The following is a 26,803-nucleotide window of genomic DNA, read 5'->3' as shown; positions in this document are numbered from 1 at the left end:
TTCCAAAGACTTTTAGTGAAGTTAAGGTCAGGACTCTGTGGTGACCACTTCATGTGTGAAAATGATTCCTCATGCTCCCTGAACCACTCTTTCACAATTTGAGCCCCATGAAAATTGGCATTGTTGTCCTGTAATATGCCGTGCCATCAGGGAAGAAACAAAAATCCATTGATTGGATAACCTGGTCATTCAGTACATTCAGTACATTTTATTGCAACATAACATTGCTGAGCCTAGACTTGACCAACTGAAGCAACCCCAGATCACAACACTTCCTCCAGACACTTACAGTGGGCACGTTGCATAACGGGTGCATCCATTTGTACGCTTCCTTTTTTACCCTGACGCACCCATCGCTTTGGAATAGGGTAAATCTGGACTCATCAGACCATATGACCTTTTTCCATTGCTCCACAGTTCAATCTTTATGCTCCCTAACAAACTGAACTTGTTTTTTCCTATTAGTCTCACTAACAAGTGGCTTTATTGTGGTCACACAGCTGTTTAGTCCCAATCCTGTAAGTTCTTGTCAATGCTCTTACACTATTAAACAGCCGTAAGTTCTACTGTACAAGTGTTTTAGTGATCTCCGATCACTATCATTCAAGATTTCTTTTTCTGACCACATTTCTTCTGCAAAGCTGACGGTTCTCTACAATCCCTCCAGGTTTTAATAATGAGTTGGACAGTTCTTGACCAAATTCCAGTGATTTCAGAAATCTTCATATTTGTTTTTCTTTGCTTGATGCAGGCCAATAATTTGCCCCTTCTGAAACACAGTAACATCTTTTTTATGACCATGGGATATGTCTTCCAATATACCAATATACAATGGTGTATATGTGTAGTGGATAATGTGATGTGAAGTGTATTAAAAAAAGAGTATGTGTGGCAGGGCGGAGCTGGGTCGTGATTCCGCACACCCGGCCCCTAATTAGGCTGATGAAGCCCAATAGGGATAAAGGTGACCGGAGATGGCAGTGCGACAGAGAGAGAGAGAGTTATGGGCAGCTGCCCGACACCTGTGTGTGTGTGTGTGTGTGTGTGTGTGTGTGTGTGTGTGTGTGTGTGTGTGTGTGTGTGTGTGTGTGTGTGTGTGTGTGTGTGTGTGTGTGTGTGTGTGTGTATTTGTCTTTTTGGTTAAGTTTATCATTCAGTTATCATTTATTTTATCAAGTCGGTTCTCACCTCATTTCCATTGAACTGTGTTACAGTATGCAATACTTTAGAGTGTCACAATTTCCAGTCACAGTGCCTTACACTAACAAGTTTAAGCAATTCAGTCGGTGGTCCGAGGTTAGAATGCACCCCATGATGTTGCTTGAGAAAATGTCCAGTGTGTGCATAGCTGGAAGTATGGTGACTTAGAAGCTTAGGTCACTTCAAAATGGCCATATTTCCATTTGTGTCATTTCATAGTTTTGATGACTTTATGGTTATTCTCAAATAGTATAAAACACTACTAATAAGGTGTGTCTAAACATTTGAATGATAGTGTAAATAAGATCATTATTCATGTAAAATATGGTCTGATAAAAACAAACCTTGAAGAGTCATTGACGTTTTTAAGAAAGATAACTGAAGACCTGTACTGACTTTGGCCTTCATCAGTCCATTAACAAAAGCAAGCGATATGTTATACCTATTATGAACTTCTTACAAAAAGGCCATTAAAATTAAACACTAAAGAGCCTATAAGTGATAAGGTAGCCTTGGATAGTTTTGTTGGAGGTTAACACCTCTATATCTGTTCTCAGAAACAAATCAAATGTTTCTTCTCAAATCAAAGACAACTAGCATAATCCACAGAAACACTAATGCATAGTTCTTTAAACAGTTGAAACAAAACTTTTAATTTATGAAACAAACACAGAGTGATTGGGTTACTTTTAAAATGTGTTCCACTACAGATTACAGAATTCATGCTGCAAATTTTTTTTTTGTAACATTCCCAGTAGATTTCTCAAGGTCAGTAACTTAATCTAAATATTTCGGATGTCTTCAGCACAAAACAAGAGAGAATCAAGAATAAAGTCATTATATTTTGATAATAAAGTCATAGCATTATGAGATTAAAGTCGCAATATTTTGAGAATAAAGTCAAAATTACAATAATGAATTCATAGCATTATGAGATTAAATTCAGAGAAAAAAAAATACAATATTTTGAGAATAAATCATGAAACATCAAAACAAGGCACAAAAACGCATCCTTTCTATGTAAATGAGGCTCATCGTAGATTGTGCTTCATTTACAAAAACTGCCTGATGCAGTTTAGATCGTGCTGTTACCACAAGTAAAAGTAGTAAAAGTAATCAAGCACTCTTTTTGAAGTTGTGTAGGAAATGTGAATTTATTCAGGGGAAGACTACAAGTACACAGTACCTAGAACTGTAACCAGATGATCTATTCATATTTACATAGGTCTATAGTCATTTTAATCTTGTTCTTTGTGCATCTATTCAGGTCCCAGCCAAAGAAACAAAACTTTAGGCTACGTGAGAGCCCACATCATGTGCATTCATGTTACATGCATTTCTTGCATCACTTTCATTAATCTCTATGAAGTTGAAAACTATTTGAAACCCTGTTTTACTATAGCCATTATTATTTCTATAATGAAATTCTGTGCCTTGACAAGGTTACAAACAACTTCCATGTTTGTCAGTATCTCCACATTATTTTCATTTTGAGAAGACAAACTCCTGGACATATTTGCCAAAGTTTCAGTACCTTTGGACCAGACAGCTCCCGTAATACTTAAGTTCTACTTTAACAAGTGATCTGCGTTCTAGTTTGGGACAACAGATCTTCTAGTAAACAGCCGTTACTCAGTTTAAAATAACGAGCAATGTTAGTTAAGATGATCGTAAATGCTTAAGTTGCAATGTTATTGGGAAACCCAGACACTTTTTTTTGTTTTTGCTCTCAAAACAATACTATAACTGAGGGGCTGTTACCATGTAAGAAAGATTTATTTTTCACAATTTATTCTAAACATATGACTACTTTCTTCTCGTAACTTTGACTTTACTCTCAAAATATTATGACTTTAATCTCATAATACTATGACTTTATTCTTGTTATTGTCACTGTATTCTCAAAATATTATGACTTCATTACGTAATTTTGACTATTCTGAATAGAATTAACTTGATGTAGCTGAATTAATATTACAATCAATTAATCCGTTCATCCAGTGAACACTCAGTATTGATCGTCTATCAACTCTCAGAAAGGATATTTTTCGTGGCCAGAGAAAAATAACTTTTATTAGTATGTAGCTGTGATCAAATCGTTACATTGAAATTGATTTACAGGCAGATCAGAACCAACTTGCAAGAATGTACACAAAAGCTTTATTTAACTAAAATATGAACACATAACTAATCTAAACAAACACATACACACAAATCACACATACATGGGAAATGGAAAAGTGAATGAAACCAGAACAAAACAGGGGAATGAAGCTATGAAAAGAGTCATTTACCCATCTCAAAGAACCATCAGTTTCTTACTTCAAAGGACCTTTGCTAACAAAGGGGTTCACTACTTATACTAAACATTTGTTTAGTTAATTAATTGTGCAATACCTGCAATGCCTTGGCTGTTGAGAGAGCGCCCGGATGCAGTCTCAGGAGAAAGTCTTGATGGTTCCTTGAGTCGATGGTGTTGAAGTTGCAATCAACTTCTTCTGGTTGAATGAATAAATTATATTAACACTTGCAGTGTTTGTTATAGTTGACGAAGTTACACATGGCTTGATGCGTTGAGGCCTGCCAGCCTGTGACCTCGCAGTCAGACCGGGTGTTTCCAGACCCACACAAACAGCAACCAGGAGAAGAAGGAAGAGAGCGAGGGAGTTCACTCCGACAGTGCCCTTTAACTCCTGAGAGAGGTGACTCCTCTCGAGTTTGGCATGACCAATGTCACACAAGGATTATTTTGATAGTAAGCATGATACCAATCTAGCAGTTCTGTCATAAAGCATGCATAAAACGGTATACAGCACAAAATACACTATACAAGACAGTAATAATCAAACACACAATCTCCTGGGGATATGCATGTTCATTTATAGAACCGTTTGTCCATAAATGAATGAAGAAAAGTCTGTTTTATGGGCTTTATGTATCTTTCCTATGGGGAAATGGAGTTTCTCTCCCCACATTCCTATGCTTTTGCATGTGGCTACCTTCCCCCACCTGGAATATCTCTGAGGTCCACTAGTTGCTGGACCAGTATCAGCAAAGGGAGAGTAAAAGCTGATAATGATCAGTGGGAGATCAGACATCTCAGAGTCTGCTTGGGCCTACTTGGACCTTTGCTTGTTACGGTCTTGAGATGTCTGTTGGATTATTCATTAAATAATGAATAAAAGGGTGTCTGATTGGTCCAGAAGCTACATTTACATGGCACTAAAACACCATCGTAATAACATGTGAAAACAACAAAAAAACAATACAGTCAGACAAAATACACTTTTACAGATTAAAAATACATTCTCTGTAAAAAGCCTGAATATCATATTTAGCTATTTTTGATGCTCCAAACATACAGTATATCGTAATAGTGTATTTATTTTATTCATGTTTCATCTGTCAAAGCCACTAAAACACCATCAGTAATAACACGTGAAAACAACAAAAAACAATACAGTAAGACAAAATACACTTTTACAGATTAAAAATACATTCTCTGTAAAAAGCCTGAATATCATATTTAGCTATTTTTGATGCTCCAAACATACAGTATATCGTAATAGTGTATTTATTTTATTCATGTTTCATCTGTCAAAGCCACTAAAACACCATCGTAATAACACGTGAAAACAACAAAAAACAATACAGTAAGACAAAATACACTTTTACAGATTAAAAATACATTCTCTGTAAAAAGCCTGAATATCATATTTAGCTATTTTTGATGCTCCAAACATACAGTATATCGTAATAGTGTATTTATTTTATTCATGTTTCATCTGTCAAAGCGTTTCTAAGTGTTTTCTGTACAACTGTAGAAACATGCAGTTGGTCTTCTATCAAGGGGAAGTTCCTTATTACGTTATATCCACCTTTTCACTCATAAGAGGTTGTAAACCCCCTCTGTCTGTTTGTAAGAATGTAAAAAATCATAAGAAAGCGTTTTAGTGCTGTTCAAATGCTCTTAGATTTGAATTTATATGGATAAATGTTTTCCAACTGAATAAATATTAAGTTTAAGTAAATATTAAGTAAATATTAAAAGAAACAAATGACAATAAAATGTAAAGTAATCTCTTTAGTAATAAATGTAATTGTAACTGTATTCTGATTAAAAAGGATACAATTTGTTGCTGTAATGGAATTAAATTACTAACATTAACTATTTTAAATACATAACACTGTTACATGTATGCCTTTACTCCCCAACCCAGCAAAACAACTTTATGCTTTGAGAAAACAGCCCACATCCCAACACACCCACCCATCCTCAAAAGACAAACTTTGCTGATGTGACTGTGTTGATTTGGTGATATGTTCCCCACAATTGGGTGAATTCCTTCAAGGTTTTGACTGTTTAAATGACACAAAACACTGAAGTGGCTTCAACTCTAATATGCTTTACTGTATTTATATTATTCTATTATTCTGATATTTTTGTATGACTAATATAAAAAAGAAAAGGATTTTCATTTTAACTCTAAAAGTTGGAATCATCCAAAATTAGTTGAATATGACACTACTGTGATGTTTTGTTTGGCCAGAATAAAAGAAGCTTGAGTGATTTTCATGTTCTCATGAGAGTGTTGCACTGCATAAACCTAAACCTCATGACAGCTGTGATGTCTGTGGAGGGGCTCCAGCACTGTGGGGCTGTTTACTAGCTGTAGGGTCTGGACAGCTTGAATCATTCAAGGGATCAATGGATTTCAAGTCATATCTGGAAGCTCTACAGCAGAATGTTAAACTGTCTGTTTGTGGAAGAAGCTGGGTCGGTCCAAATTAAAAGTGTAAATCAAACTATATCAAACACAAGTTTCATTAACAGCTGAAGTCCTGGTGTGAAGTGATTTGAATTTTGGACAGAGCCAGAGGTTCTTTAGACTGCCAGGGAGCTCCAAAGCCTCAGGCTGCACAGTTAGATAATGCAAAAGGAAGCTGACTGCTAGGGCCTCCGTATCCCCCAGCACATACAGCATGGGCTGCTTATTAGGGCCTCCGGGCCCTTCAGAGTTCACACCGCAAGCAGAACACCTGGGCCCCTTGGTGCATACTGCACAGCTGTCAAGCCACAAACATTCATAACACAATGAGCTTCAAAACACTAAATATTGGAAATGTACTATATTTTATTTATTCATTTATTTATGGCCAAGCACATTGGAATTTATTTATTAATATTTTTTCCAGAAACCAACATTTACCAAAATGTACAGGATGTGTAGGATGCATTGCGGTGCAAATTACATGAACAAATCACAAATTATGTGCTGATTCAATCTGTATGCATGCATGAATATAGCTCTGGATCTTTGCTTTCAATTGTCTTGCACCTTATATATGCACTTTTGTAGAGCTGGTAACAGCATTGATAAAAAATAACAGCTAAGTGGGTCGTCAGTTAAAAGACAAATCAGCTGTGCTAAGTTTTACTAATTGTTTTATATTTATAGCTTCAATATAAAATTATTAAAGAAATAACTAGTCTGAATCAGTTCATGTTACTGTGTTAAACATATACATTTATCCAGGGCTGGTTTTAGACATTAATAAAGAACATACATTTAGCCTAGGGCCTATTAATGCCGGTCTGATGACCCAGGAAGTGAGGGAATTGCTCTGACAATTTGGGCGCGCGCCATTCTCACGCCACCTTGGCACCAAAACCTTGCAGTCCCGGCTCCCAGGATGCGGCCATCTTGCCTCCGGACCCACAACTGCCCAGCCCCGGCAGGCCAGCGCTGACGAGTCTCAAGGACGTCCCTGCAGGACCTCCTCCTCTGTCTATAACCCACCCCCTGCCGGGTGCGTTGAGGGAGGTAAGTGCTTTTGAGTTTTTCCTCAGCACTCAAGCCTCAGGATGCACCTTTGCCTCCCGACACACTATTACCTGCTCCCCCCCACCGCGAGGCCCCACCCGGTACGTCCAAATGATTGTCCCGTTAGTGCCCCTCGCACGGAGCTTAGATGCATGGATTGCGCTTTCCAGCCCGTTGCGATGGCTGGCCAGGATTTGCCACAATTTGCCAGCCTCCCACCTCGTTGCAGCGGTATTCGCTTCACGCCAATGCGCGGCAAAATGCCAGCACCTTACGTGCAGAGATTTCCACTCTGCTACTCAGGGATGCGATAGAGCCTTTCCCTCCAGCCAAGATGAAGAAGGGTTTCTACAGCCCTTACTTCATCGAACCCAAAAAAGGCGGTGGGTTGCGGCCAATCTTGGACTTGCTCGAGTTGACTTGCGAGTTCTCAACCGTACTTTACACAGACTCCCGTTCAGAATGCTCACGCAGAGGTGAATTCTAACCTGCGTTCGGCATCAAGATTGGTTCGCGGTGGTAGACCTGAAGGACGCATACTTCCACGTCTTCATTCTGCCTCGACACTGACCCTTCTTACGTATCAGTACAAGGTCCTCTCCTTCAGCCTGTCCCTGTCCCCTTGCGTCTTCACCAAGGTTGCAGAGGCAGCCCTTGCCCCACTACGGGAAGTGGGCATCCGCATACTCCACTACCTCGACGACTGGCTCATCCTAGCGCACTCTCGAGAGTTACTATGCACCCACAGGGACCAGGTGCTCATGCACATCAGCCGCTTAGGGCTTCAGGTCAACTGAGAAAGAACCAAGCTCTCAGGTTCAGAGCATGTCTTTTCTCGGTTTTGAGTTAGACTCAGTCTCAATGTCAGCACGCCTCACAACCGAGCGCGCTTTCAAGCCAGGCACAGCGGTTCCTCTCAAACATTTCCAGAGGCTCCTGGGGCATATGGCATCGCTCCGCTCGAGTTGATGCATGTGAGACCGCTCCAGCACTGGCTTCAGACTCGAGTCCCGAGATGGGCATCGCACCACGGCACATACCGTGTCTGGCCCCAGGATGGGACATGGAAGACTTAAGTGGCCTACCACCTACAGTAGAGACACAATCATCCAAGCCAGAGCTCCCTCTACCAGGCAACTTTAAGCCCTCAAGTGGCGTCTGTTTGCAAATTGGTGTTCTGCCAGATCTGAAGACCCACAGAGATGCGCAGTTCGGTCAGTGCTTCATTCCTGCAGGAGTGGCTGGAGGGGAGGCTGTCCCCCTCCACCTTGAAGGTGTGTGTCGCTGCTATCGCAGCCCACCATGACGCAGTAGACGGCAAGTCCCTTGGTAAGCACGACTTGATTATCAGGTTCCTTAAGAGGTGCCCGGAGGTTGAACCCTTCCCGGCCAAGCCTGTTTCCCTCCTGGGATCTCTCAGTGATCCTCTCGGGCCTTCAGGGACCCCCCCCTTCGAGCAGCTTGATTCAGTCCAGCTCAAAGCCCTCCCCTTGAAGACAGCCCTCCTGATCGTGCTCGCTTCCATCAAGAAGGTTGGGGACCTGCAAGTGTTCTCTGTCAGCGAAACTTTCCTGGAATTTGGTCCGGAAGATGCTCACCTCATCCAAAGAAAATGACCGGGCTACATGCCCAAGGTTCCTACGACCCCCCTTCAGGGTTTAGGTCATGAACCTGCAAGTGAAGCTGCCCTGGGAGGAGGCAGACCCAGCCTCTTCGTTGTTTAGTTTAGTTTAGTTTATTAAGATCCCAATTAGCTGCTGCAAATGCAGTAGCTATTCTTCCTGGGGTCTATAGACTTCAACACAAAAAAAAATATTCTTTTAACATAAAACCATACATTATATAGACAATATAGTTGTGTCCGGTACGTGCTTTGCGTACCCATGTGGACTGCACACATGGCTCAAGATGCTCTGAGCAGCTCTTTGTCTGCTTTGGCAGATGGCGGAAAGGGAACGCCGTCTCCAAACAGAGGTTAGCTCCTTAGGTTGTTGACGCTATTTCTCTAGCCTATCACACCCAGGCCATGCCTCCCCCCTTGCGGGTTTGAGCACACTCTACGAGATGTGTGGCATCCTCGTGGGCACTGGCCTATGGCACGAGTCGAATGCTCCGTGTTAGGCTTGGGCTCCACAGGCACAGTTCCCACTTCAGGCAACTCCCTGTGAAGTATTTTACGCGGTACAGTCCCCCCACTGTCAGAACCCGCGTCTCCCTGGGGCAGTCCTCGCTGCCTCCCGGTCGCCGTGTCTGTAGCAACTCCTCCCTTGTCAGGCAGGATCTACCACCGCACCATGTCCACGGGTAGCTTGACAACCCCCTTGTGTATTGACCACAAGTTACCTGCCCCAGTTTGGGCAGGTCGTGGTCTCCGCAGGGCCTTTTCCCCTGAAGGAATAGGAACGGGAAAGGACGCCTTCCCTGCCTTCCTCTATAATGTTAAGATAGCCCCAAACACTTTTTATCTCTATGACGAGAAACATAGAGCGAGAATAGGCACGGCTGGCCAGCTGGCTCCTATGCAAGTTATGTTGCCTGTTTCTGTACAGGTACGGGGAACCTAAGAGCGGTACATGACACCTTTTATTGGGGGCGTTGGGGAGGGTTACGTGCAGCTGACCGGGCTGCTTCTAGCACGCAACAGCCTGCTTGCACCTGGCTCGGCAGCCACGTAACACGGGGTAGTGCATTGTGTTTTTAAGTGGGACCCCTTGTGTCACTACAATCGACACAACGTTGAGTGAGTGACAGAAGGAGAATGTCATGGTTACTGTTGTAACCTCCGTTCCCCGATGGAGGAAACGAGACGTTGTGTTCCCCTTGCCACATCACTATCCCTACCACTGTAATGCGCTGTAACAGTATTCTCGGCTCCTCAGTGAAAACCTGTCTGGCATCCGCTAGTCCGCTCCCTTTATACCCGTATGTCTGGGGCGAGGCATGCAAATTCTGTCTGCCAACTTGACATTGGCCTTTTCTCAAGTTCAAGTTCAGAGGTACGCGAGGCTCTCAGAAGAGACCTCTTGTGTCACTACAATCGACACAACGTCTTGTTCCTTCCATTGGGGAACGGAGGTAACAACAGTAACATGATGTTTTCTGAAGTTCACCAAGTGTCTGAAGTGGATGTTGGTCATTGAGAAGACACCAGAAAATATAAAACTGCCGGTTGCGTTTGGACTGATTCATGAGAAACAAATGAGCATGATTTCTTTTGATTAGGAAATTAGAAAAGGGCACAAGTAGTAATTTTGTGATTTGAGTAGTGAATGGGAAAAATGGTGTCGAGCCCAGCGTTTTGCAAGATATTCTCCAGAGGGACAGATTAAATGACATAATGTGAAAATATTGTATATATTTAAGAGTGAGAGGGATTACTGGGTTGCTAATGTAACCAGTTCTGTTGTATTTTACAAGATATTCCAGTCAATTTCTTCTAATGATCCCAGATACAGCATATGCACATGTTTAATACTTCATTAATAATTAATCAGCGCATCTAAATAGTATACATTTTCTGTTGGGACAGTTATGTGTGACAGCGCAGTGTTTAAATGCAGTCGACACCAATTTCTGTGATTTACAGAGACATCACTTATCCCATGCGAATTGACATCCACGGTAGCCTAATAAAATTATTTTTCTTAAGAGACGTATGTCTGGGAAACAAATCTGTGTTTTGAACCACCGCTGCGCTCTCACCTCACTGTAGTCTATTGTTGGAATCGCCCCCGTTCACAATCAGCTTGGGAATCACAGCAAGAGTAAATGCTGTCTCATCTCTGATAATACACTCTGTTTAAAATCTTGGACCTAATACAGCCACCAACACCAGATAATTTGTTAGGTTAGAAGCACACACATATTAATGTAGCCACACAAGAAACGTAGCGCATTCTGGTAGGAGTGGGAAGTTAGTGCCTCTTGAGCAGCCGGAGTGGGGCTGAGGGCAGTCTCATGAAATGCGCTCCTCGCTCCAGTGAAATTCTGATCGCTTCTCGCTCTGCTCTTGCTACGCTCCTCTCACATGCTCTGCTAGCAACCTAGAACACCCTAATAAACAACCTAACCCTTGTGGGGTTTGACCTAAACCTTTCAGTTATCAACCCAGCTCTTTGCAAGAAAATCACCTCCACAACATTAATAAATTAGATCATAATTGTTATGTAATGCCACAATGCATGTTCTATTTTTATTAGCATGATACTGTAATAAAATATATTATTAATATAGATTCCATTATCTGGGCTTTTTTGCTTCCTAACACAATAAACCTGAAAGAAAAATATCAGTGTTTAGAGCTCGGTTGCGTGTCACACCTGTTCATTTATTCTGTAGATGATTCTAAAATCCGTTAATTACCGCGACAGTCATAGAGTGCAGAGTCTCTTAATACAAACTGACCTAATAGGTAAATATAATTTCATATAGTGAGTGTGAGTCACTTCACTAACCCATGAACACAGACACCCAAAATAACACAACGAGAGGGAAGAGTTTAAACAGTTGCTTAGCAACCAATTACTTCCCCACAATTATGGGTACTTATGATCTGCACAAAAAATCTGTGTAATGAGAGTGCTTTAATATCCTATGGGAATTGAATGGAACACCTTTCTCTAGACGCTTCTAAGTTTGGCTGTGGAAAATTAAGTGCTGTTGTCTATCTAAAATATAAGAGATTTATAAGTGATAATGCTATGATGTTGCTTAAAGTACAGCCTGTAATAATGACTTTGTTATGCAGCCACCTGAACTTTGCAAATTACCCGCAAGTAATTCTGCTCAATTAGTTGACCTACCTCACATTCATTCAGCTGGGAGGATATAGATAGTTATTTAATGAGTAAAAAAAAAAACTGTGTTTTATCGTGATTACATTACAGTGCAGATCAGTTTTCTCACACCAATAAAAACAAAACTCTTGAATGGGATAAAGATAGCAGTGGGTATTATGGCCAAAATCTTATAAACCTAATTTTTACATATATATATATATATATATATATATATATATATATATATATATATATAAACTCAGCAAAAAAAAAAATTTTCAAGACAAAATTTAAAGATAATTTTGTACAAATCCAAAAAAGCTATACAGATCTTTATTGGAAAGGGTTTAAACAATGTTGTCCATGCTTGTTCATTGAACCATAAAACATGTATGAACATGCACCAGTGGAATGGTTGTTAAGACACTAACAGCTTACAGACAGTAAGGCTTAGGACACTAAAGAGACCTTTCTACTGACTCTGAAAAACACCAAAAGAAAGATGCCCAAGGTCCCTGCTCATCTGCATGAAAGTGCCTTAGTCAGCTGCATGGAGGCATGAGGACTGCAGATGTGGCCAGGGCAATAAATTGCAATTTCCGAACTGTTAGACGCCCAAGACAACACCGATGAGAGACAGGAAGGACAGCTGATCGTCCTCGTAGTGGCAGACCAAGTGTAACAACACATGCACAGGATTGGTACGTCTGAAAATGACACCTACGGGCCAGATACGGGATGGCAACAACAACTGCCCGAGATACACCAGGAATACACAATCCCTCCATCAGTGCTCAGACTGTCCGCAATAGGCTGATACAGGCTGGACTGAGGGCTTGTAGGCCTGTTGTAAGGCAGGTCCTTACCAGACATTAACGCAACTATATCGCTCAAACCCACCTTCGCTGGACCCGACAGGACTGGCAAAAAGTGCTCTTCACTGATGAGTCTGGGTTTTCTCTCACCAGGGTGATGGTCGGACTCATGATTATCTTCGAAGGAATGAGGGTTACACCGAGGCCTGTACTCTGGGTGATTTGGAGGTGTAGGGTCCATCATGGTCTGGGCCGGTGTGTCACAGCATCATCGGACTGAGCTTGTTTTCATTGCAGGCAATCTCAACACTGTGCGTAACAGAGAAAACATCCTCCTCCCACATGTGCTACCCTTCCTGCAGGCTCATCCTGACATGACCCTCCAGCATGACAATGCCACCAGCCACACTGCTTGTTCTGTGCATAATTTCCTGCAAGACTGGAATGTCAGTGTTCTGCCATGGCCAGCAAAGAGCCTGGATCTCAATCCCATTTAGCATGTCTAGGACCTGTTGGATCAGAGGGTTAGGGCTAGGGCCATTCCCCCAGAAATGTCCAGGAACTTGCAAGTACTTTGGTGGAAGAGTGGGGTAACATCTCACAGCAAGAACTGGCAAATCTGGTGCAGTCCATGAGGAGGAGATGCATTGCAGTACTTAATGCAGCTGGTGGCCACACCAGATACTGACTGTTACTGACTACAAGTTGGTTACAATGTAAACTCTACTCAGCAGTGGACAAAGTGCTCAAGTTCCTTTTAAGCAGTTAATTTAGGAAGCATTCAGGATCAGGTAGCGAAACCAAAGTTACATCGCCAACATGGAAACATTATGGGTTTGTGCCAAACGAGAGAGGTGAGCATAACAATTTGGAAGAAGCCGTATGACTGCTTTGTGGGGAAACAAATATGTGTCAAATGGGCAAACCTTCCAATCTCCAGATGTCACCCTGCTGTGTTTTCAAAATTGGGGTCATCAAGTGCCGGTGCACGCAGACACTCAACAGGTCATGTTGGTCTTACAGAGACTAACACAAAAGAGACAGCCATAAATGGAAGACGCAAATGGACATGTGACACAATTTTTGGTGGTTGAGATGGTGCTGTTCCGCACTGTGGAGAAGCCTGCTTTTAATAGATGCTCCTGTCATTCGATAAGCAGTATGACTTTCCAAGCAGAAAGTACTTTTCAAACACACATGCCCCAGCTGTTCAAAGAAATTAATCAGAATATCATCGTGGAAATTCAAAGAGTTGATTTGTTTCCCACCACTACAGACATGTGATCCAGTATTAACATGACTCTGTATAGGAGTCTGACGGTGCATTTCATCATTAAAGAGTGGAAGCTGAATAGCAGGTGCTCTTGAAGTTTTCACACCTGAAAACCACACTGCCACAAATGCCAGAGTACAGCCATGGGGTTGTGCCAAAGTGTGGTGACTGCATTTGCCCACAGCTGGCAGAAAAATAAAAAACCTACCCAAACACAGCTTGATATTACTAGAGTAAATTTATTTTATTTCAGTTTAAGGGGATATACGTAAATTTACATCAAATGTAAAAATATACATATATATATATATATATATATATATATATATATATATATATATATATATATATATATATATGAATTCTGTATATATTATATATATTCTGTAGGCCTACTTGTTATTTTGAATTTAATTACATTTATTTTTTGTATTTTGCAAGGGTGTAATATCTGCTGAATAAAAATTACGACACTTGATTTCATGGAAAAAAAGTTACATTTTTAACTTTTGTATTGATTATGTAAATAATGTTTACTGATATTTGCAACGCAAATTTTTAAAAGTTTTGTTGGCCTACTAGTTATGAGTAGGCCTATTTTGAATTTGTATTTCTATTCCATCTTTGGCACACTTTATTTTAACGGATGTCTGCGTTTTATTTGAAGAGATATTAAATTGCACGGATGTCTGCGTTTTATTTGAAGAGATATTAAATTGCACTCAGTGTAAATATTAGACTGATGATTAATAAATAAATGTGCAACTGATGTTCCAGCTTCATTCATTTAATTGAAAATACTTATTAGGTACAAGTTAAATATAGGCCTACCTGGTTTTAACTGTAATTAAATATAAAATGTGAAAGTAAATACTGCAAATTCAAATCCATTCATCTTCTAAAAAGCAACCCATCCATGTTGTCACTTTTAAAACCAGATAACTGAGTCTCAGAAAGGTATTGTGGGATACATTATGTGCAATACAACAAGTAAAGCCAAGTCACAAGTAGGTAAGGACAGGGGACTTTAAGCTATAGTTCATGGAACAGAACATGTATATGGTAGATAGCTCGGTTGTTATTGGAGACCACTTCAGTTCCTTTTGATATATACACATATTATTTAACAGAAAGCCGAGCTCCGGTATTCAGAAAGTGCAACTGACCATTCACATGTGCAGCCGCATTCACAGCGGGACACGACCGTTCTTTACAGTCAAACAACTGCATACGAAATTAAGTCTGCACTAGGTTAAATTTGGCTAAAAAAATATAGCGGCATACTGTATATGTAAAATTTGCATCAAAACTAATCATAAAACTACAACTTTTTAAAAAGTTACTTAAGTACAGTACCAAAATATTTACATTATACTGATTTCACATTGCGCGTAACAAACACCCCTTAATAGCAAGTTCTTACTCTTAACTTGTTTGAGAAATATCTCGCTCTGTATTTTCACATTAGTACGTGTTTTTTTTCACTGCACTCACAATAAAAATTTAAAGCAATCATCAGTGATACCTGTGCGACTATATCTACCATAGTATATATGGTGTAGCAAATATCAATTGATATATTGCCCAGCCCTTAACGTAACTATATAACATAAAATTATAGCATCTTTGAACATACAATTTTTACTTATCTGTCTGCCTCCACTACAAAAAGTTTATTAAAATATCCTTAGCAAGGTTGACAGCCATATCTATTTACTGACTACTTATGATCTTTCATCATACAAAAAGTTCTTTCCCATACTGTATTCATCTTTTTTTGTTTGTTCTTTTGAGAGAAATCATTCCTTAAATGCAGGATTATCATCTGCAAATGGAGCATAAAGTCATAAAAAGTGGAGAATTTCTTTGCTGAGGTCGATTGATTCAGGCACCAGTGAAAGTTCCTTTTCTAAACGCTAACAAGCCTTTTGTACAGGGGTCCCCTGAGACAGAATTATCCTCCCTGCAGACTCCCCATTGAAATGACAAGCTGTTGGCACAGCTCTGCCCACACCCAGGTTAATTTAAAACAGTCTAATCACAGGAGGCCTAGTTTTTTAAAATATACCCATCAGTGATTTCAGCCAGGTCTCCTAAGCAAACAAATTGGCCTGGTTGCAAAGGAGGGTAGAGTCACATGGGGTAACCTCCTCGTGGTCATTAGAATGTGGTTTGCTCTCGGTGGGGCACGTGGTGAGTTGTGCATGGATGCTGCGGAGAACAGCGTAAAGCCTCCACATGTGCTAGGTCTCTGCGGTAACACACTCAACAAGCCACGTGATAAAATGTGCGGATTGATGGTCTCAGACGTAGAGGAAACTGAGATTTGTCACTATATGCACTATATATTAAATATGCACTATTTTTGAGCGGGACATTTTTAAGAGTCTGAAACAAAGGACCATAACTCAACTTTTGGAAAAGACAGCCCAGTTGACCATGTGACTCTGAAAAGTCACTTCAGATTGGCGCAGGACACCTTTGGGGGATGCGGCCAATCTCAGTTAAAATAGTTCCAAATAGGAAGGACCCTTGCTCTTGCTCTTCCTCTTGCCCTCTCTTCAGCTGCTCTTGCTCTCTTCGCTTCTCTTCACTCTACTTTGGCCTGCACGTGCTTCATCTGGTCACTTTGCTGATGGCCAGGTCTTCCCCATGTGAGATCCAAGGGAACTCGGGACTTGACGTCTGAGAAGGAGTGAGAAGGCCTCACTTCACAGCTAAACTAATTCATACAGACAATAAATTAGATCATAAAGAGATCAAAACATCGACGGAACGAACTTTCAACCAAGAACCAAGCCACACAAAGAACACAAGGAATCACCACAAAGACAAGCAAGTACATCTCCAATATTATGCTCAAAGTGCTGGTGTATTAATTAAATAATTTGTGTAATCCGATAGCAAATCGATGTAGACACAAAGAAGGATAAATGGTTCTTAAGGTATTGTCAACACTCTCCGTAAAGTTGAACTTCACTGTACTGATCATTTTATTTCACATTCTGTCACTTTTCACCAACCTATCTTATGTATGTGTTAGATTAGATTTATGTTTAGAATAGTAATAAAGTTTGTCTGTGTTCGAAGACAACTTGACTTTGGTATATTTTGATAATACCTGTTTCTGAAAGATTTCACCTCAAAGCTGTACCTAAATACATGTGATATTATTTTCAATCAGCCATGAGTATAATATCACTCCAATAAGCGAATTAATCATAATTCACTTATTAAAGCTAATTCCTTACAGTAGAAATTGTGAGCTTATACAACTAGACGTTGTATTACGATTTCAATGGTGGAGAATCTATTAAGACAAATAATCTAGTTATTTGTTATTTATGTAATTTTATAATGGTTATCGAACGTGACTAATTCAGTTCATTAACTAATAAGGACAGTTTATTTTAGTTCATAGCTCACATATTTCAAGACTCTAAATTTAGCACGCATGCAAATTACCCTTTGTAAATTATATATGTAATATCCTACATATTATGGTGTGAGAATGCAGCATTTTAACTGATTGAGTCCACATCTCTAAATTATATATGTAATACTCTACAACGTGGTACCTTAAGGTGTTTGTATATTGCTACCAAGGATGAATCAGACTTGTGGATGTCCACAATGTTTTTTCTGAGGTCTTGGCTGATTTCTGTTGCTTTTTCCATGATGTCAAGCCAAGAGGCAATGAGTTTAAAGGCAGGCCTTAAAATACATCCACAAGTACACCTTCAATTCACTACACCTCCAATCAGAAGCTAATTGTCTAATGGCTTGAAATAATTTTCTTGAATCTGTCAATAACAATTGTTGGACAAATTACTCATGTCATAAAAAAGCCGCTAAATGATGATAATTCAATGACATTACTTTGTTAAAATTTGTAAAATTGACATTAAAAAAGTGACTTCTGAATATATTGTTTGTTTTATTGTAATATCATTCACCATAAGCCTTTCACTGGCCTACAGTCCACAGCCATCCATTTTTTAATGGAGTTCATCAATCTGTCCAAAGTAAAGTAAGGGGCCATTCACACAAGACGTATTCTTATTTTCATTTTTTTTTGTCACACTTTATATTAGGTGGCCTTAACTACTATGTACTAACAATAAATACATTCAAGACTATGTATGTACTGTGTTACATGTTGTTCTGCTAAAATACCCACATTTGCTGCTACTGAGTTTGAGGTATAGGTTTAGGAGTAAGCATAGAGTTAGGGTTTGGGGTAAGGCTTTGGTTAGGGTTAGGGGTAAAGTTAACAGTAACTACAAATGTAACTAAATGCAATTACTTTAAATGCAATTACAATGCAACAATATGTGTGTACATAAGTACATTGTATCAAATGGTTAAGTACATGGTAGTTAAGGCCACCTAATAAAGTGGTTCCTTTTTTTCAGTTTTTTATCATCACATTTTTAAGATATCATATGAAGTTGAAAGTGGTTTTAAACTTTTAAAACTACTTAAATCATTTCAAACCAGCCTGAGGCGGTTTGCTGGTCTTTTAGAAACAGTTGATTTAAAAAACTGTTTGCGCTGCTTATGAAAAGTCTATGTACCTTTCCATCATGGCATTGGATCGAGTCATGTACAGAAAACCATCAGAATTTAGTAAATGATGTGAACTCATTTCTCAACAAATCATTAGAGACTGAACAGTATGAAGGATTCTCTGCACATATTTTTGTGTAAAGGGCTATTGAATGCCATCATTATTATTTTCAGAAGGGTTTATTACAGACATTTTGAGTAGTAGCACTCATGTTCAGATAAGGGTGTTCGATTTCAAGTTTTTTGGAGTCAATGGAATCGACTTTTCAACTTCATTTATTTTCAATCTGGATTGTTTAAAAATTCAGGGCCGGCTCCAGGGATTGCCATTAGTGGGCAGTGCCTTCCCAAGTGACATATTTTTCCCCAAAATAGTTTCTCAGGCATGAGCAGAAAATCAATGGAATTATAAAAATCATAGTTTAATTTTCACTTGTATATAGCTCATTCAATCTACTGCTTATTGCGTCCGATAAAGTAAGTTTTTCTGTAACTGCTGATCAGATTCTCCTACCCAAATCCAAACACTAACATTAGTGGGATGGAAGAAGCTTACTTTACTCTAGATGGCTTCCATGCCGATTGAAAAAGAGATTGCAAATTTTCTTGCTAGATTAACTTCAATAACTATTAACAGGCAATGCGACATGCTGTCCCACTTGCCATGTCAAGCCAAGCCACTACACCTGCCATGCCTAGTCAAGCAGCCCCGCCTTGCCATGTTCAAACATCTACCCCAGAGCCTAACACGGTCGTCCGGTAGCGGAAGAAGAGAAGAAGAGCTCCTACTTCCCAGACTCTGCCAGTGCTCATGACCACGAAGGCCATTCCCCAGTCTCTGCCATGTTCACGACCATGGACGTCATTCCCCAGTCTCTTCCCATGCTCACCACCACAGAGATCGTTCCCCTGTCTCTGCTCATGCTCACGACAACAGAGGTCATTCCCCAGTCTCTGCCTGTGCTCACCACCACAGAGCTAGTTGCCTGTTTCCCTATTGTGGCCAATCCCTGAGAATTCCACGGCTCCACCCCCAATCCTCCGCCTCCTGACCCAGACTTGTGGCTGCCTCCCAGGCCTCCTGACAATGTCCTGTGGCCGGCTCCCAGGCCTCTAGACCCTGGCTCCCTTCCTGGAGCCGCCATCCAAACCACCAGACCTGCTCTCTTCCTGGAAGCCACTTCTCTGGCCACTGGCTCCACCCTGGTCTCCTGCTCCATGCCCTGTCTCGCCAGGCCACACCTCAAGGACGTTTACGTTTGTGTGTTTTTGTTCATGTCTTTTATTTAGAAAATTATGTTCCTTGTTCCTTTCATGTGATTTCCTGTTCCTGCCATGTTTTCATGTGTTTTGTTCTTATTGTAACCCTCTTGTTCCACTATGTTTATTAGTCCAGTCTCTTCATTGGTCTATGTTTAATATGTTTAATCCACTTCTCCAACCACTGTCCCTTGCATTGATGTAAAGCTGCCTTTACGTGCTATCGCAATTATCATAAATACCAGTTTCCCACTCGGAAGTTGCACATGAACGACCCCTCAAGTTGTAATTATGACTAGAAAACTCTGATATAATTTGACAGACACAGAGAGAGAGAGCGAGAGGAGAAAGAGAGGAAAACTTGCTCGCCGGTCCCCGGACACACCGTCGCCTGGTCCTCAGCCACTCCTCCGCCCCGGGTGGACGGTAGTGAGTCCTCTGACCCCTGGCAGACGGAATGGCTCCTTCCCATCCTGGCAGATGGCAGCAGTTCCTCCAAAAATATAAATTTATTTCTATAACTTTAAGTTTTACAATTTGCTACTTTTTTCTTTTTAAGGCAGATTAACATTATTAATCTTCATTATTATTTTACCTCACAAAAATCAGCTTTGTTAAGGTGAGTGAACTGTCAATTGCCTTCTGGCCTCCTCATTTACTAAACGTAAGCTTCAATAAAACACAACCTCTAATTCATTTTGCATTATTTTGCAGAACTGAAAATGAAGAAGGCATGTGTATACACTCTAATAATAATCTCTATTCCCCAATGTCTACCCTCCACGCTTGACATGATTCATCCCATATTATTTATCAGAAGCAACATGAATGCCCGTCAAGCGGTTATGAGTAATGGATTTGTCATATCCCACCACGCAAGGACTTCTCCGGCCGCTGCAGAGCATGTGAGAGTCATGCAGCATCAGCGTACCATGCGTTGTGGTCGTGCGGTTGGGTGGCAGCTGTCTGGCAGTGTGTTAATGTGCTGGCGGAGAGAGAGAGAGAGAGAGAGAGGTTAAGGAAGGTTACTCTGTAGCGCTAACACTCGCCTGTTCCTGTGATGAACGGCTCTGAGGACAGGTCACCGCTGGCCCTGAAACACAGTGGTCCCACTGCGTCCAGCGACATCACTTGACCTAATTACAGTGTAACACACACCTGGATGTCAACAGCATCACTGTAGAAGTCTGGCATTGTAAAACTAATTTGACAGGCCTGTCATTCAATGTCGTCAACCCTGGTTTATTCTAGACATGTTCGCACAGATGTAATGATGCATAAAGTGACAACAATGCACTTTGGCTTCGCAAGGCTCCGCTTCATGTGGCGAGGTACTCAAATTGTGAGAATTTTTACTTACATGTTTTTAAATGCTTAATAAATACATTTATTCATACTTTTATCAATCAAAAACATAAATGTCACAATGCAACAAAAATAGACAATTACAGTTTGATTAAAAGTAGGGATTTTACCTGCAAGGCTTCACAAATGGTTATTCGGTTAAATGTAAGGAGTCAATATTAATAAATATAAATATTTAAAGAACGTTTATTGAAATGGATATGCACCAAACACTACTCAAAATAACAGAGAATAAAGTGGATGAGCTATGAGTCTAAATAGCACAATACATATAATAAATCATCAAATGATCAAATTACTAAAAATAAAGTAAAACAATAATAATAAACCGTCACTGCCTGCAACATAATGTTATTTTAACCAATGGCAAAAAGATTTTAGAATTTAAGTGTCAAACCTGATTTGCTTCACCTGTGTTCATATTTTCGTGAGGCAGTGAACACTAGTATTGTCATGTGCATGGAGTTGCTCTGCTTTGGTTTATTAGCCCCTTCCAGATGCTTTGATTTTTAAATGGTTTTGCATTTAACTTGTGGAATTATTATCTGCACACCAGAGCAAAAGTGGGGAAAAAATGAGCTTACCGTTTTTTAAGTGCTGAAAATTGGCCAGGTGAAACACAATCTAGAATCATGTGTAACAGTCACATTAAATGCCCTATTTTAAGAGTGCAAGTGCTAAACGCAACACGATGCCATAAGTCATACATGCATGGCCAGGAAGTTTTGGTACTTTTGTGCAAACATGCATAATCAAAATAACAAAATGGTCAAAAAAAACATACCAAATCCAAACATGTTTCTCTCTCCAACTTCCACCGCCCCCATTTGCATTGACTTAAACATCACTTTATGACAATGGGTGAAAAAAACCCAATACAAATTAGATCATGATTAAAATTATAAATATAAACATAATGATAATAAAAAAAAATGAACCATGTCCTAAAGGTAGTTTAACAAAAATATCATTAATACACTGATGAGCCAAACAAATATGACCACTCACAGGTGAAGTGAATGATGTTGATCATCTCCTAACAAGGCCACATGTCAAGGGCCAAACACTCCCACACACGCCCACTTGCGCTGGCACGAAATCTGCTCTTAGAATTAGCGCTCTCACGAAAATGAGAAAAGACATTGTGCACTGTCGTAGTGCATTGCACATTCTTTTTTGCAACCTGAACTTCCTGATTATGCCATTTGGCTACTTTGTGTTAATATTCATTACTGTAATGTTTTGACTCACTTGTGTTGATGTCAAAAGAATGGTGCTACTCTGAGTTCTGTCCCCACTATCATAGTCCTAGTCTTCAAGAAAAACACATTTCAGCTCTTCATGCTCATTCACAGCAGATATCATATTATAAGGCCTGGTGTGCATTAAACCTTACAGAACTTTTATGTTGAATAAGTAATATTAATCAATAATACTTTTTAACGTGTGAGAAAAATGGCTCACTATTTGGCAAGTATTGCATGCATGGCTTCAAATAAAAAAAGGTAAAAACTGAAATGTTTTTTCATTTCAATTAGTTGTAATGGTAACTCGTTACAATGAAATAAAAGAACAATTAATACAATTCTTTAAAAAATTGCAATACTCTGTGCTAAGGGTGATATAACAGTTGCTGTGTTGCCAGATCTTGCAAAAGAATCTAGCGACCTGATCTGTAAAAACAAGCAAAAAATAAGGGACTTGCCTCAACAAAAATAAGCAAAAATAAGCATTTAAATTTGTTCCCATGTGGGGGATTGATTAGCATAGAAATCATATTGAGCATCGTATACAGTAGCCTATATAAAAATAAATGTATTCTTTTTTTTCCTCCCAATTTGGAATGCCCACTTCCCAATGTGCTATTAGTCCTCGTGGTGGCGTAGTGACTTCAATCTCAGCTACCTCCGCATCTGAGACCATCAACCCACGCATCTTATCACGTGGCTTGTTGAGCATACATGGAGATATAGAGGGGGCTTCAACAACCCTAAAATTCCTGTCAGTTCCCCTAAAAATCTGTGACATCGCAAACAACCCCATAGTGTGATATAAAGCGGCAGCCACAAAGCTGCACTTGTTTGAAGCTTAGGTGGCATTTCCTACTTGTTAAGACTGACCAATAATGTTTGAGTGGAGTTAAGTAGCATATCATTGGTTTATCCCACTTAATGAATATGTTTCATTTCTTCATTCGATTCGTGAAGGAGCGAGCATCAGCGTCGCCTTCTTTTAACTGATCGAAGGAGTGGAGGAGGGATGTCGCTTGTTATGTTTAGAGAGAAAGGGGCTGGATCAATTAAGAGTAAAAGTGACGGACATTACAATGCTATCAGAATGTAAATTAAAACTTGTTATTACTTATTTGGATAGTAATGTTGACTTTTGTTGTATACCTTAATGGTCATGCACAGTGAATCACAAAATGATATACTTTGTTGTCATTCGTGGTAAAATGCTATTGATGTGCAAACACCCTGCTGAAGTCTCTTTAGTAGACACAGATTTTAATATATATTATTTATCCTTGTTTCGTTCATGAAAGAGGTGCTTTATCAGTTGTTTAATGAGTTACTCATAATACATTAAAAACATTAATTGGCATAAAATGTCACTGGCATAAAAGTGTGATGTACAAAAATGGTTACTGAACGAATAAGTGAACAAATCTGAACTAATTATTTTGCTTTTTTATTTTATACCTTTATTTTACTAGGGTTAGTCAATTGAAATTAAAATCTTTTTGGTGTATTTTTCTCTTTTGAACAAATTTAAAAGACTCTAGTCATGAGTTAATGACATACAGAATAGACACACATCTGGAGTTAATTAATATCCATTAAAGAACGGCCAAGCTAAAAGTGAGATTTTTTGTAATACTAGGGCTTTGTGGAATTTTATATAACGTGAATCTTTAGAAAATGAGAAATCATAGATTTTCTCTAATAAACTTTTAATAAAAAAAAATGATAATTATTTGAATGGTTCTTTAAATGGTTTCAGATATTATTAATATTTTAATATCATTTACTTATTACTTAGTAATATAATTTATTACTACTTTATAAGTGTGTTTATTATAGAAAATTAAAATATTTTGAATTAATATTAGCTGGATATTTTGAATGATGTAAACACACACACACACACACACACACACACACACACACACACACACGCACACCCACACAATCTATGCTAAAGGGTGAAATACATAAAATGTACACATTGTCATTTGGGGGCTGAGCCCCCCTAAGATTGAAATCAGTAGTGGTTCACATGACAGTGTGGATACATAAGGCTTTAGAAGCCTAACAGTGCTTTAAACACAACGATGAAACAGAACCGCATATAACAAGAATATGATGATATCTAGTACAAAATCTTATAAACAATTTTCAATCTGTGGCTTTAACACAACTGAACAGATTATCCAAAGGTCTTTCATACTATTTGTGCACCACACAAAAGTTTAATTGTTACACATTTTCCATTAGTTTAACTGTGTTATGAGTTTGTCTTGTTTTTTGCCTGTATTTTGTGACCAGGCAGCATGAAATTGTGTCTGCACAGTACAAAACTAATTTCAACATGGACTTGACAGTACAACTACAGTATGTGTCTTGTTGCTGCTTTGCTAAGCTAGACATTGATTATTTTTAGGCTTGCGGTACAATGTGGGATACCAGTGTAATTGGTAGACTGGAATAGTTTTATTTGGAGAGCTGTCACAATGCCCTGGGACCTGCAATGCTGACAAATTAAACACTTCTCAGCAATACACACTTCATGTCTCTGTCATTTTCTGTCTGTATGTCTCTATCTCTCTCTCTGTCTCACTCTCTCTCTCTCATTGTCATAAGAGGTAGAACCCATATTTCCAGTGTCAACAACAGGTGGCGCTTACCACTAATAGGGTACAAAATACAAAAAAGTGAAAAAAGTATCAGTGAAAGGAAGGGGTTTTTTTTAAACCCTGTTACCAAAATTTTAAATAGGTCTAAAACCCTAGCTGACTATCTAGGGACCAAATGTTGGTTGGCTGTTAATGAAAAACGTGATTTGGTAAACTGATAGTGGTGGGCATGAAAAGCCCCTATGCTAAATTTGGGGTCTCAATGTCATACACTATAGAACCACCACCAGTTCAGAAATGTATGTTCTTTTTGATGTATCTTTTGAACCATTTGTTCTACAGTCAAAATAATTTTTGTCTGATTACTCTCCTCCTGGTCATTCAAATGGATCTCTTACATTAAAACTACACCCATTACGGTGTAACAGTTCAGCACTTTCACTCCACGTTCCCTCTCTCCAGAGTACTAATCACCCGCACCTGAAACCTGTTCCCTCATCAACTGCGTCACAACATAAAAGCTCCACTCTCCGTTCACTCTTTGTCTGATCTCATACGTGAAACATAGACTCACTTACCTGCTCCTTCTCCAAGACGTTTCCTGGCTTCCTTCTAACGCTCATTGCTCCTTCGTTCCAGTTACGTTCGACGATATTCTCCTCTCCAACGCTCCGGCGTGTTTCAACGCTCCATTGTCAAGTGCCTCTGCATTACGTTCCAGTGATCGCCATTCCGGGCTCCTCGCTCATTCATCCCAGCGACTTACTACCAAGTTCTCCACTCCAACACTCAGGTGTGTCAAGGCTCATTACTTCATCGCCCCTTCATCAACCTCCTCTGATACTCACTCCGTTGCACGTCATTGTGCACTCAGTTTCTCCTACTCCCCTTTTCCCTGCAATAAACTATACCTCCGGGTTCAACACTATCTTCGAGTCTGTGGTTCTGTTACAGAAGATCAGACCACCAACATCATGAACCCGGAAGGACCCGATCCCATTCAAGCCCTCGTAGATGCTCTTCAGCAAGCACTCACTCGCAACTTGGATCCCTCCGCTCCGCCATTATCCACTGGCACTTCCACTATTTCTTCTCCGGGTAATTCTTCGACACCCATCACCAACCCAGCGCCCTACTCAGGAGTAGCGGAGTACTGCAGTGGCTTTCTGACTCAGTGTTCTCTAACTATAGAGATGCAACCACATCGTTTCCCCACAGAATGCTCTAAGGTGGCATTCATCATCTCTCTTCTAACTGGACAAGCATTACAATGGGCCCAACCTCTCTGGGACTCCAATAGCCCCGTAACTCTATCCTTTGGCGGCTTCACCCAACACTTCCGGGAAGTTTTTGGTTTCCCCGCAGGGGATACATCGCAAGGTGAACAACTGTATAACCTCCGCCAGGGTAAGAGTTCCATCAACGACTACGCCCTGAAATTTCGCACACTAGCAGCCTCCAGTGGATGGAATGAGTTGTCTCTCCTTACTGTTTACCGCTTGGGGTTGGAACCATGGCTGCGACTACATCTCTCTTCTTTTGATGATGCCATGGGTCTAGAGCGCTTCATACTACTTTCCATCCGGGTGGCTAATCGTATGAGGTCTTGTCTTGCCGAGCTGCCTGCGGTGCCACTTCCTCCAGCTGTTGTCCAACCACTCTCCAACTATTCCTATGAACCCGAAGGTGACAACATGCAGCTGGACTCCTACCGCCTGTCCCCTGCTGAGCGCCAACGCCGTTTGACCCAGAGGTTGTGTCTGTACTGTGGAAAGGAGGGACACGTAATCTCTTCGTGTCCCATTCGGCCACCTCGCCCTTTGTTGAGTTATTTACACTCTCCAAGAATCTGCTCTTCCCCA

Source organism: Xyrauchen texanus, chromosome 3 (genome assembly GCF_025860055.1).
Source record: "Xyrauchen texanus isolate HMW12.3.18 chromosome 3, RBS_HiC_50CHRs, whole genome shotgun sequence".
Lineage (NCBI taxonomy): Eukaryota > Metazoa > Chordata > Actinopteri > Cypriniformes > Catostomidae > Xyrauchen > Xyrauchen texanus.
Note: the sequence above shows the minus strand (reverse complement) of the source record.